The sequence below is a fragment of the Rhagoletis zephyria genome, unplaced genomic scaffold (assembly GCF_001687245.7).
Source record: "Rhagoletis zephyria isolate East Lansing unplaced genomic scaffold, Rhagoletis_zephyria_1.1 Rzeph_scaffold_07165, whole genome shotgun sequence".
NCBI lineage: Eukaryota > Metazoa > Arthropoda > Insecta > Diptera > Tephritidae > Rhagoletis > Rhagoletis zephyria.
In genome coordinates this window covers 15,400-26,774 of record NW_016164248.1, presented here as the reverse complement: position 1 = coordinate 26,774, position 11,375 = coordinate 15,400, and the positions used below count along the sequence as shown (strand labels likewise).

Below are 11,375 nucleotides of genomic sequence, written 5' to 3'. Positions count from 1 at the left end.
AACGCCCATTGTACAATACAAAATTTTAAAACAAACGTCAATTGTACCACTGAACCTCGGGGCTCGAAGGACCATGTTCGGGACGCGGCAAACGAGGGTCGAGGAGGTGCCGAATCCCTAAAGTCCTTCGAGGTTGAATTAAACCGCAAAAAACTCGCTCAAAAATGAAATAAAATACTTCACACTTTTCACTAGTATATGTATATATATATTAGTGCCTAACGGCCACTTTATTATATATATATATATGTGTGTATACAATAAATTCTGTAATAAAAGTATATACAATGTAGGAGTTGTTAGAGGACCTTACTTGGTTTATCGGAGTTCTCTTCCAAAGTGGCAGAGTGTTGGGTGATCGCAGAAGGCGAAACCGCTGTTCCCGCTTGGATCACAGCGACATCTACAAGTGAAATTCTCTAATCAATAAATATACTTAAGATGAAAGGGGTTGGCGTAAACAGCTGTCATTGCTGAAGGCGTGGTTGTAGTCGTTGTTGTGAGAGCTGCGCTCACCGTTGTTACTGTGCTTGTTGCTAAGCTAGTGCTTTGTTGTTGCGTTTAAACAACTTGGTCTACCAAAGACATTGGCGACTGTGCATGCCAAGATGTAATGCACGAGGTTTGGGGAAGGGGGAGAACGATTTATCGCCATCAGCATTGTTTGTTGGGGAAACGAGCGAAAAGTACGCATTTCGTCGATCAGCTGAATGCTTTCGGTTAGCTTCTGTTACGGCAAGATTTATTTCACCGCACTTGGTACTTATTTAACTATTCGTTAACGCGGTGGGCCGGAGCTGCTCTTATTTTATTGTATGTTGGCACATTTAGATGAATTTCTCGCGGCATTGCGAATATTCGGAAAAAGTAGTTTATAATTATAAGCAAATAAGCAGAAAGCTTATTTATGCTTAGTATTGTCTTTTCGCGTTGGTTTTGTTCTTTTTTCTTTGCTATACGTGAATTATTAATTTTCTGGCGGAGCGATTAAAAAACACGTCCGAACAGGTTGACAGTCACTCAATATTTTAATGCGAGCTCTATATATGCGTCCCCGCTTAGTTACCCAACTCGACTAAGTACCTAAATTTTTCGTATCCCATTTACAATTTTGCGTATAATTTTCCCCTTTTAAGTGCTCCCGCAACATGCTCGGCACAAAAATTTTAAAAATTGAACGGTAATTTTAGTCACTTTAAATGGCCTATAAACACTTCTGAGAAAAAAGTTTGAAATTTTGATGAATTTTTATTTCAGTGTTCTACAAAATTTGAAGCTCAGGTTTAAGGGCTGTTTGCAGCTCTTAAGAAGTAGTTTTCATTTTTTGTATTGGTTGCAAATGTACCTTGCTTTTAGGCCTACTTCAAAACAAACGAAAAATTCATATAAAATGACTCACAAGAAATGGAAAAGAAATTTTATTCTATCAAAATTTCTTAAATCAGTTTGCAGCTCTCAAGACAAAAATATTAATAGTAGAAAATTTCTTTACCATTTCTTGGGCGTTATTTTATTTGAATTTTTCGTTTTACTTGGAAGCTGCAAACAGTCCTTTATATAGTATTTGGTAGGGAATGAACTCTGTTTTAATTGAAATATCTTGAAAATTAATAAATTAACATAAGTGGCAAACATCATTTTGAATTTGGTCCGAGAGGATAGATATGCCCAACACTGTATGTATGTATAAATATGTATACTCAATCATGTCAATCATGTATGTATAAATATGTATACTCAATTTCCTTAAACAATTGACATAAATAGCTAGCGTAAAACTGTAGGTCCCTCCGTTTTGTGTGACAACATCAAGGCGCACGCCACAAGTCGGAGGAGAAACTCGGCCCAACACTATTATATGTGTAAGCGCCAATCTATGATTATTATTATTGTATTTGCGGTGCCACGCCCAATTCCTAAATGTCTATCTGTCTTGTTTATTGTTAAGAGACTGTTGCAAGTATTAACTTCGAGTAAATTAGTGTTATCAGTTTTTGAAATATCGGAGTTTTCGTATTTTTTGAAATTTACCGTTATACGGGAAGGGGTTTTAGCCCGATATGAATAATTTGCAACAAATTGCTTTTCCGTACCAAGATTATAAGGTGCACCAATTACCGAGATACATATTGGTGGTCATAAGTGGGCGGAGCCACGCCCATTGTCCAAAAATTTATAATAATCAAGTTCTCTGCTAAGTGATTATTGCTATCGTCAATGTTGAGTGAATTAGCTTCAATAACTACTGATTTATCGCAGTTTTCGTGTTTCGGTATATTACCGTTATATGGGAGGTGGGCGTAGTTATTGTCCGATTTTAAATATTTTCAACAGATTTCTTAGTTGGGCCCGAAGCAAGGCTCGGACTGAGTTGGTTAGCGATTGGTGAAGCGACTACAGAGATACAGCATTTCATCATAAGTGGGCGGGGTCAAGCCTATTTACCAAAAATTATATAATAATATTAGTTTTTACCATAATTCCTCTTCATATACTAATTGTCAAAAGTTTCGATTGAATATTTACTGAATTATCGTAGTTTCTGCATTTTTCGAAAATACCGTTATATGGGAAGTGGGCATGGTTACAGTCTGATTTCGCCCATTTTCAACACCAACCTACATTGGGTAAAGGGCAACCTACTTACCAAATTTCGTTGAGATATCTCAGTTTGTGCTTGAGTTATCGTGTACACGGACGGACGGACAGACAGACATGGCTTAATCGACTTCTCTTTTCATTCTGATCACTTATGTATACATTTTTCTATATCTGTCTTGATTCATTTTGGCTGTTACAAACAACCGTTATGTGAACAAAATTATAATACCCTTGTGCACATGTGCGCTCGGGTTTAAAAAGTAATGAGAATTGCATCGTCGCTGAAAACGTCGGATGGATCCTCCTGACTTTCATCTTCACTTGAAGAATCTAGATCGTCTTTTAAACAGCGATTACAAGCCAGGTTTTTCTAAAGCTTTTTAAAAACAATTCTTCATTTCATTAGCGCACACAAGGGGTGGGTAAAGATAATAACCTCAAATACAAACTGTATCTTAAAGCTTAGAATCCAGCTCTCAAGAAAAATTACAAGAAACATTTTTTATTATTTCTGTTGCTTGAAAAAGCACATTGCTTATGCTGTAAATTTTCTTGAAGAAATAAATATACGAGCATTTTTTCTTGAGAGCTGCAAACTGATTTAAGTAGTTTTTATAGAAGAAAATTTCTTTTCCAATTCTTGTTCGTCATTTTATATGAATTTTTCGTTTTTCTTGAGAGCTCTTAAAAGTTTCACTGCGAATGAAAACATCGTCCTAAAAATATGCAATGCAAGCCTAAAAGATTTTACCACTGATATGTACTTAACAAGGATTCGAAGAATTGATTTGCTAACTTCGAGTTCGTTCCGCCACAATGAGCTACATAATAAAAATACAAGTTCAGTTAATTTTTTCGGTATTCCTAATATTAAAAAAATTAAGCAATCGTGAAAAAACAGAAATCAAGGAAAATGAACATACAAGTGTAAAAATCCCATGGAATGTGTTAATTCATTTTTTACTCGAATTCTGTTGTTGAGCGCTTGCTGTGTTTATAGAACTTTTCATTAAACAAATAATTTTTAAGCAAAACCACAACCGACTTCAATTTTCATATACAAATTTAGGAGTACCGTTAATTTCTTCATGATCCAATGATCGGATCTAAACCAAATTGACCCTTGAGGTATCATCTTTCCGATAAAAAAAAGAATTATTGAAATCGGTTCACGTGGTCTAAAGTTATGCGGTAGCACACATAAAAAAAAAGAAAAAAATATTCCGAAGAATTGGTATCCTTCCTTTTTTTGAAGTCGGTAAAAAATGTTTGAGTTCTTTGTTAGTTTTATGTAAATAAAGTACAATTTCTGAAACTTTAAAAAATTTATTTATTTATTATATATATAACACTTGCATAAACATATTTTAAAGAGCGTATTGTTTGAGGGAAAATTTTCAGTATTTTCTGGTGATACATATATCTATATAAGTATAAATTTCATATATACTTTCATACTCATTCCTTTGGCTGTTTCAGAATTTGCGGAACCTGTACCGTTATCACCGTTTTTTTGAATTTAGTTCTTGTAATTGATTTTTAATACTTTGTTTGCTCTGCGACTGGTTTGAAAAATTTGTGCCTATAGCGAGCTAAATAGGTGGATATGGAAAATAGATTATTATTTAGCAGAAATTAGAATTTTGAACAAAAAGTCGTGGATGCCAGCCGAATCGGATCAGAATATTGTTTTTTTTTTTAAAGTACCCCGTTTTTATAAGCATTTTAATTATTGGAATCATGGATGATCAGGGTCTCAGATAGTTACGTAATTCATATCTAATTAAAGGTCAGACCTATAGCCTTTTCTCTTTATAGCCAGACGTTGCCCATTTCTGCTGGAAATCCCAATTGAAGGAGCTTACTATTTGACTTTAAATTGCAAAGAAGGGAGACATAGGGGGAAAGTTTTACCCGACGAGTAAACAAAATTACTGTTTTAAAAATTTTTCTTAAAATAAATTCCCCAAAGAGCCCCATTTGAAATGATTGAAACCAATGTATCGTTACCTTAATTCACAAAGGCCCTAATGAACGCTGTTTTCGAAACAGCACAGCTTTTGGTAGGATATTGTAATATACACCTTCACTAAAAATTTGAAAGTGTTGGTACCAAATATAACTGCCACTTTTTAAAATGCCCTATCCGTATGAATGATTCGATTTTTGTTTTTTGCTTCTGTAAAATAAAAAATTTGCTGGTTAGGGCTTTTGTGAATTAAGGTGACGGTATTTAACATCAAAAGCAAATCAAAATGCAGGTATTTAAAGCACAGAAAACAAAAAAAATATATATATTATTAAAGGACTATGTTCTCTTTGACGTACGTCAAAGGTCCAGTAGATTTGGGAACTTGTAAGACTGGTCGGCTATACAGCTTAAGAAATAATATGTTTGAAGAGATTTTTATCAAAATTGGCCAGTTTTGTTACAGAAATACTTCCACGACCAAATGCAAAAAATATTGGCTACAAATTGTTATTTTGTTTGCAAGATATACGTTTTACCGGTGCACTTGGGAATGTTAAAATTAATGCGGAAGCTCCGCGGTTGAGAATGCGAATGCGAACATTCGCAACAACCTGGTACATAGGTATGTATATGAAACCGAAATATAAGTTGCCATCTCTAGTTAGCATTGGGTATAACATAAACTGATTGTAAAATTCATATATCGCTAGCTTAGAGTGAAGAGTTTCTAACTTCACTTTTAATGAAAATTCATATTTTGATATAGGAGGCTAGATAAATTAAAATTGCATCGTTTCGAAAAGGTAAAGGTCCTTGTTTTATGTTTTCTCGTTAATATTCAATGAAAGGAAAATTTGCTAAGGCCAAAAAAAGCTCCGAAAATTCGACAAGGCCAAAAAAGTTCGAAATCTTTTAATAAATATCGAATCCCTCCGATTCGTATGGAGTTTTGCTTTGCTTTAAACAGGCAAAATGTTGTATTCAAAGTTTTGCGAAATACTTGAAGAAAATGGCTATACGAAGTTTTTTCCTCTCCTGTACAATTTTTAAATTGGGACTTAGCAATATTGGACGCTAGCGATATTTATTAAATCAGACAAATTTTAAAGTAAAACATTTTTTTAATTGCATTTAAAAAACCATGTGATTGAGGAACGTATACATCACAAATAATAATGTAAATACCAGGTACTTTTTAAAGTGACGATTAATAAAAAAAAACATAAAACAAAAATATACTAAAACAATTTCTCTAAACATGTTTATTCTACTCTATAAATAAATGGCGAATGGAGAATTTTTTGTAATTTTTTCTCAATTTACAAGATTTATTTATTTACGGATCTCAAAATCGGATTCAGCGGGTCGAAATACATGTTGGTAGTTGGGTCTGGTTAAAAACACACACCCCTTTTTTTGCCGGTGTTGTTATTATTGCACTTAAAATATTTTCGTAAGAGCAGCAAAGCATTCAAAGCGGAGTTTTCTGAGCTTGACCTGCAGTTTTTACATAAAAAACCTACTGATGAAAAATATATTTCGGCATCAACACCTTTAGGCTGAACTGTCAAAAGGTAGACAGAAAGATAATGACCCCTATCTCCTCCATTACAAAATGTTTGAACTTCTTTTACCAGCACGTCGGTCAAATTATAAGTTTTTCGATTTGAGAAAGTTTTGAGTAGATTGATCTAAAAAATTATCTAACTTTTCCTTAAAACTCTCTGTTTCGTTTACATTAGCGACGCTATGAGTAAATTCATTGAAATCTTCTTCAAGCTTTTTGTTAATTGCAGTCAAAACGGCATTTTACAAAAATCATACTTCAAAACTCATAAACAAATTCTTACTATCAATTCGATATTTCAAAATTTCCGAGACGTAAAAAAAACACCGGTATCCCGGGATTCCGGGATCCCGGGATTGGCATCCCTAGTATTTACCCATTAGTAGGAAAATAAGAAAACGTACAAAATTGGTATTCATATAAATATAAATATATTATACAGATTTGTAGAAAAGAAGCGCGTGATTGCAAGCAATTCGACCAATGAAGCGCAATGAGAAAAAAACATCAGCTTAAATTGATTCTTGTAGGAACCAAGAAATTACAAAATTCATGAAACATACAGAACTCACATTGGCGATGTTCTTGATACGCCACAATTTGCCCTTCGTGCTTATGGATTATTTACCGGAACTATTAAAAGAACGCTGCTGTGATTCAAAGATTGCAAATTTAATAAATTGTAGAAAAACGAAAATAACTGAATTAGCAGATTTATTGGGTAATGCAACAACAACAAAAAATCGTGCATCAATTGAAAACAACACAGTTTTCTCTGATAGTCGACAAATTGACTGACGTTTCTAGCAAAAAGTGATTAGTTTTGGTTGCGAGACATATGTATGGATAAGTTAGCTCGTAAGGTTAAAGACAGATTTCTCGAGTTAATTGAGTTAAGTGATTGTAATTCGAGCTCTATATATGCGTCAATTTATTTTTTTATTATACGTGCATTTATTTGTTGGATCTGCTTCTTTTACATCTATTAACAACAAGTTAAAAAATCTTACGTCTAATTTACAATAATGTAGCTTAAACCCTGGGGTTGAGCCCCGCTGGTTTAACGTCGCTCAACAAAAGGCTGGTAGATCTCTTCTTTCAGGCGTGTTATATTTGTTGTGCTGTGGTTACCATGTTTTATTTTATATTCTTCTCTGCTGCTGTCGATTACAGATTTAACCATCGGTATACCAAGGTCCGTATGTATATTTTCATTGCGGACATACCACGGTGCTCCCGTTAAGGCCCTTAGCGTTTTAGATTGGAATGTTGGTTGCACAGGTCGTACCTCACAGTTGTATACCAGACATCCATATAGGCTTAATGACTGTTTTATATATAAGTACTTTATAATCTAGTTTCAGCCAGTGCACGCTAACTGACTTTAGCTTAATTTGTGTAATCTTGGTTGATATGTGTTTGCGCTGTTAGTCTCCTATCCAAGTGTATTCCTAGATATGTCACCTCATTGGCTTGTGGAATATTGACATTATTTAATTTAATTGGGGGGCATACTTGGGGTCTGAGTGAAAATGTTGCATGTTTACACTTCCATTCTTCTATGCGTAGTAAATGTTCCTCTAGTACTCTTGAAACTCTATTGGGACATTTATTACGACTTACTAAGGCAGTATCATCAGCAATGGTGGATGTTAGTATATCCTTGCTAGTTGGAATATCTAAAGTGTAGATGATATACAGCATAGTACAGCGAGTACACTACCTTGAGGAACGCCAGCCGTTATCAACATGTCTTTTGAAGTGAATTTAGATACTTTTACAGCAAATTTTCTGTTAGATTTGTATGATTCAAATATTTTGTGGAATTTCGGCGGTGTCCATTTTTTTATTTTATATATAAGACCGTCCTGCCACACTTTGTCGAATGCTTGTGCCACATCGAGAAATTTTCAGAGCAATACCCACTGAGGACATTTGACCTTCTGATTTAATTTGTAATTCAATTAACTTGTTCAATTTGACCATGTTTTTCTCGGAAGCCAAGTTGGTGTGCTGGTGTCAAATTGCGTTCATGGAGACAGTGCAGTAAGCTTATTGATCCGTTGCGTCTTTTCCAGGTTTGGCTATCATGATTATCTTCGACCTTTTCCATGATTTCGGAAAGTAATTGAATTTAAGGATAGCGTTGAAAAGGCCAGAAAAATTTGCTAGTGCAACGTTCGGTAGCTCTATTCGCATTTTCGGAGTTATAAAATCAGCACCCGGCGATTTATTTGGATTAAGCTGCTTTACTATAGCCTTTACTTCTAAAGAAGTCGTCTTTCTAGGTGTGTATAGCTCATTTGTATTTTTGATTAACCATGGCAGCCTGAAGTTATTCGTTGGGCAGTTTGGCTGAAACACATTCTTTAAATGGTGTGAAAAATACTTGGCTATCTCCTGCTTACTACGAGCCCAAGTTCTAATTGGCATTTCCATAGCCACTGGAGGTTTGAAGTATTTTAGCGATTTCCATAGAGAGTATTTTTCAGTTGCGATCCTCTGCACGTTTGACTGCTTGTTTCAGTTTTCTACTGGCAGCTTTATACAGTAGCTGTGAGGTTGGTGAGCGATGGCTCCGCTACTTTCTTCTTTAACGCAATCTGAAGAAAGCCCATCTCTTAAGTACATCCCCGCTTATTTACCCAACCCGACTAAGTACCTAAATTTTTCGTATCCTATTTAAAATTTTGCTTATAATTTTCCCCTTTTAAGTGCTCCCGCAACACGTTCGGTAAAAAAATTCTACAAATTGAACGGTAATTTTAGCCACTTTAAACTTGCACATTATTACACTAAAATTGAATGGGCTATAATTTTTTGAATCATATTTTGCATAGTAGATATGAATAGAGTCATACACTGGTTAAGATTCAATATCACTCCTCTATGCTACAAGCGGAGGGTTCGGCGGCATTTGCTCAGTATTATTCCTTTGAAAAAATTTTCTGGATTGGAGTTTGATTCCACCGTGCTTGGCTGCGTTGTTAGTTTTAATGCGTCGGTAAAAGAAACGGTGGGACCTCGCTGCGCGTTGGCAAAAAAGGCTTCTGGTGTAGTGGTTGATGGCGTGAGGTGTTGGTATGCATGAGAGCTAGTTGGAGTGGTGGAAGAGCGTACGGCTGTGTTGCGCTGTTTCATTCGAGACTCTCCCCCCTATTATGAATTTTCATACGATAGACGATAAACGCTTGCAAGCGTATCGTATGAAATCAGTTATCGTATTATCGTTTTCATAGGCCCCGACAGATGTATTGTTGTGAATGGCTGGGGTTTTTGTTCACTTTTCATTGTGAACTAACACAAATCATCTACGCTTACTATCGGATTTCATACGACAACATCGATTCGTAACAGAGAATAACAGAATGCAAGCGTTTATCATGCATCTTATGAATTCATAATAGGGGGGGTTTAAGTCTTTGTATACAGGCCATCCCCTGTAATTGGCGGTGCGGTTACCTCCGATATTACTGCATTTCTTTACAGCCACATCAGCTTTGAAAGCCTTGCAGGAAGCGGAAACGTGAATGTCGCCACAGGTAACACAGACTGGACCCAAGGTGCAGTATGTTCTGGTATGCCCAAATTCTTGACAATTTGTGCACTGTACGGGACCGTTTCGCTTGTTGGGCTCCTCCACTGTTATTCTTCGGTGTAGAAGGTATCGTAAGTTGTAGATTGGGTGGCTAAAGTTCAACCTTAAACATAGGCTGAGCGATTTTTCCTATGTTGATAATATTGACAATATTTTTAACAGCAAATCCTGCCTTCTCTAGAGCATGAGCAATATCACATGTGGGTACACTTGATTCTATACCTTTTTATACTACTTGCAGTCCTTTGCTGCTTTGGAGCTGGTACTTATAGAAGTTTTTCTTATCGTCATTAAGGTGTTTGGTTACCAACCGGTAATTTTCTTCAGTTAGAATCTGAAGTTTGGTCTCTTTAATGTTGTACTCGATAATTTACGTTACGTGGAACGTATTGTCTCCAATAAGCTGATTAATTTATTCACGAGCTCATTACAGTTTTGCTCTCGTAAATAAATTAGGGGCGGTTTGAGTTTGGCTTTGTCCACAATCGCGCAAACTTATTTCCCAGTAGAGGGTTAATGTCAGTGGTTTTCGTTTTTGCTATTTTTGACGGATTTGCATATTTTTGCTGTTGTGGGCTTAATTTTCGTAGTGCTTTGTTGTTGCGTTAGAACAAATTGGTCTACCAGAGACATTGGCGACTGTGCATGCCAAGATGTAATGCACGAGGTTTGGGGGAGGGGGAGAACGATTTATCGCGATCAGCATTGTTTGTTGGGGAAACGAACGAAAAGTACGCATTTCGTCGATCAGCTGAATGCTTTCGGTCAGCTTCTGTTACGGCAAGATTTATTTCACCGCACTTGGTACTTATTTTATTATTCGGTAAGCGCGATGGGCCGGAGCTGGTTCTATTTTATTGTATGTTGGCACATGTAGATGAACTTTTCGCGGCATTGCGAAAATTCGGAAAAAGTAGTTTATAATTATAAGCAAATAAGCAGAAAGCTTATATATGCCTAGTATTGTCTTTTCGCGTTGGTTTTGTTCTTTTTCTTTCTTTGCTTTACGTGAGTTATTAATTTCTCGGCGGAGCGATTAAAAAATACGTCCGAACAGGTTGACAGTCAATCAATATTGTAATGTGAGCTCTATATATGCGTCCCCGCTTAGTTACCCAACTCGACCAAGTACCAAAATTTTCGTATCCCATTTACAATTTTGCTTATAATTTTCCCCTTTTAAGTGCTCCCGCAACACGTTCGGCAAAAAAATTTTAAAAATTGAACGGTAATTTTAGTCACTTTAAATTTGCACATTATTACACTAAAATTAAATGGCCTATAAACACTTCTGAGAAAACAGTTTGAAATTTTGATGAATTTTCATTTCAGTGTTCTACAAAATTTGAAGCTCAGGTTTAAGGGCTGTTTGCAGCTCTTAAGAAGTAGTTTTCATTTTTTCTATTGGTTGAAAATGTACCTTGCTTTTAGGCCTACTTCCAGCTCTCAAAACAAACGAAAAATTCATATAAAATGACGCACAAGAAATGGAAAACAAATTTTCTTCTATCAAAATTTCTTAAATCAGTTTGCAGCTCCCAAGAAAAAAATGCTCGTATATTTGTTTCTTCAAGAAAATTTACAGCAAAGGCAAAGTGCTTTTTAAAGCAACAGAAATAATGAAAATTATTTCTTAT

General features: G+C 35.5%; 1 long non-coding RNA gene across 1 annotated transcript; it reads right to left on the bottom strand.

Moving 5' to 3' along the window:
* Positions 1-406: 406 nt before the first annotated feature.
* On the bottom strand, positions 407-10,083 carry LOC108373938 (uncharacterized). Its single transcript, XR_001849003.1, has 3 exons — positions 9,289-10,083; positions 2,615-2,618; positions 407-417 (listed from the first exon to the last, which is right to left on the bottom strand). It is a non-coding gene; the product is annotated as an uncharacterized LOC108373938 (long non-coding RNA).
* Between the last annotated feature and the right edge of the window lie 1,292 nt (positions 10,084-11,375).